Below are 2,500 nucleotides of genomic sequence, written 5' to 3' on the forward strand. Positions count from 1 at the left end.
CAGTGATCAGGTGCCAGTTGCATTGCTTGCTTGGTTCTAACTTTTTGACAGTTACACATGACAAAATGCCTACGTTGACCGAGCTACGCCATTGGTCAGTTCCACACAGTAACACACAGTTAGTAGCGGGTTACAACCATACTAGGCTCTTCCGTCCGAGCAATGCAACTGGCTCCTGTCAGGGTTCCATTTCCAGGCCTTGTTTCTTTAGATATAGTGGTATGTCCTTTGGGGGGGGAAAGACACTCCACACACACACACACTCCCGAATCTCCTTCTCACTCCACCACCCAAGGTGATGTCACTGAATGGGTGGTGGTCATTCATTCATTTTGCCCATCGCTCCTGGTGGGCTCAGGGCTTGGCGTGTGATGCTGGGTACCTGGCTTTATTGCGTTGGGGGAAGGTTGATACGGCGCGGGAAGGAGAGGATTGGTCTCCCCCTCCCCACCCCACCCCTCCTCGCATCCCTCCCCCCCCCTCCCCATCCACCCCATCTCCCCACCCCCAGCCTTCATATGTTTAGCTCTAGACAACAGTTGATGTGAAGTTAATGCCCCGGTGATCGTAAAAACAACAACAACACACACACACACACACACACACACACACACACACACACACACACACACACACACACACACACACACACACACACACACACACACACACACACACACACACACACACACACACACACACACACACACACACACACACACACACACACACACACACACACACACACACACACACAAAAGTCTGTATTTGTATTTGTATTTCTTTTTATCACAACAGATTTCTCCGTGTGAAATTCGGGCTGCTCTCCCCAGGGAGAGCGCGTCGCTACACTACAGCGCCACCCATTTAAAAAAAATATTTTTCCTGCGTGCAGTTTTATTTGTTTTCCCTATCGAAGTGGATTTTTCTACAGATTTTTTTGCCAGGAACAACCCGTTTGTTGCCGTGGGTTCTTTGACGTGCGCTAAGTGCATGCTGCTCACTGGACCTCGGTTTATCGTCTCATCCGAATGACTAGCGTCCAGGCCACCACTCAAGGTCTAGTGGAGGGAGAGAAAATATCGTGATTCGAACCAGCGCGCTCAGATTCTCTCGCATTCTAGGCGGACGCGTTACCTCTAGGCCATCACTCCACTTATATATTTGAGATCTTTTAACCTTTAGCCGGAATGTGAAAAAAAAAAAGCTGTTGAATCTTTTAACATTTTATCCAAACCTTCTGAAAATTTTCTTTGGGTGAAAAAAAAAAAAATATATATATATATATATATATATATATAAAACTATGGGTTCTCAGGGAGTGTTATATTGCTATAATTTCTCTTTCTAGGGTGTCCCAACCACGAAACATTCAGAGGGTCACTCCCATAGAGCACATTCTGAATCAACATTTTTTGCAATGCTGGTCAGTGGACACACCCACACACACACACACACACACACACACACACACAATAGCGGGCCATGCCTTTTTTTTTGTCATGATCGTCCTGGTTTCTGGGCCAAGAAGTGAATGCTGAGACTCCAGGAGGTCCCATAAAACTTTTTCAGATGGTTTCTCTTTTAACAGTACTGCACATTCTATTCAAATAGTGCGATACATTGCTTCATGCGTCTCTGTCTCTCTCTCACTGTCTCTCTGAGTCTCTCTCTCCTTCTCTCTCTCTCTCTGTCTGTCTCTCTCTCTCTCTCCGTCTCGCTGTCTCTGTCTCTGTGTCTCTCTCTGTCTCTCGCTGTCTGTCTCTCTCAGTCTCTCTGTCTCTGTGTGTGTGTGTCTCTCTCTCACTCTCTCTCTCTGTCTCTCTCTCTCTGTCTCTCGCTTTCTGTCTCTGTCTGTCTCTGTCTCTCTGTCTTTGTCTCTGGCTGTCTCTCTGTCTCTCCCTCTGTCTCTGTCTCTCTCTGTCTCTCAGTCTCTCTGTCTCTGTCTCTGACTGTCTCTCTGTCTCTGTCTCTCAGTCTCTCTGTCTCTCTGTCTCTCTCTCTGTCTCTCTCTCTCTCAGTCTCTCTGTCTGTCTCTGTCTCTGTCTCTCTCTGTCTCTCAGTCTCTCTATCTCTGGCTGTCTCTCTGTCTCTCTCTCTCTGTCTCTGTCTCTCTCTGTCTCTCTGTCTCTGGCTGTCTCTCTGTCTCTCTCTCTGTCTCTGTCTCTCTCTGTCTCTCTGTCTGTCTCTGGCTGTCTCTCTCTCTCTCTCTGTCTCTGTCTCTCTCTGTCTCTCAGTCTCTCTGTCTCTGGCTGTCTGTCTCTCTCTCTGTCTGTCTCTTTCTCTGTCTCTCTGTCTCTCTCCGTGCCCCACTTCCTCTCTCTGTCCTCTGTCCTCCCACATCCCATGTCACGCTTTTGACATGTGATGTATGTTGTGTGTCTCCACCTGTCCTGTCCTTCCCACCTCTCTCTCTCTCCTCTCTCTCTCTCTCTCTCTCTCTCTCTCTCTCTCTTTCTCTGTCTGTCTCTCTGTCTCTCTGTATATATCTCTCTCCACG

The sequence above is a fragment of the Babylonia areolata genome, chromosome 22, assembly GCF_041734735.1.
Source record: "Babylonia areolata isolate BAREFJ2019XMU chromosome 22, ASM4173473v1, whole genome shotgun sequence".
NCBI classification, from domain to species: Eukaryota; Metazoa; Mollusca; class Gastropoda; order Neogastropoda; family Buccinidae; genus Babylonia; species Babylonia areolata.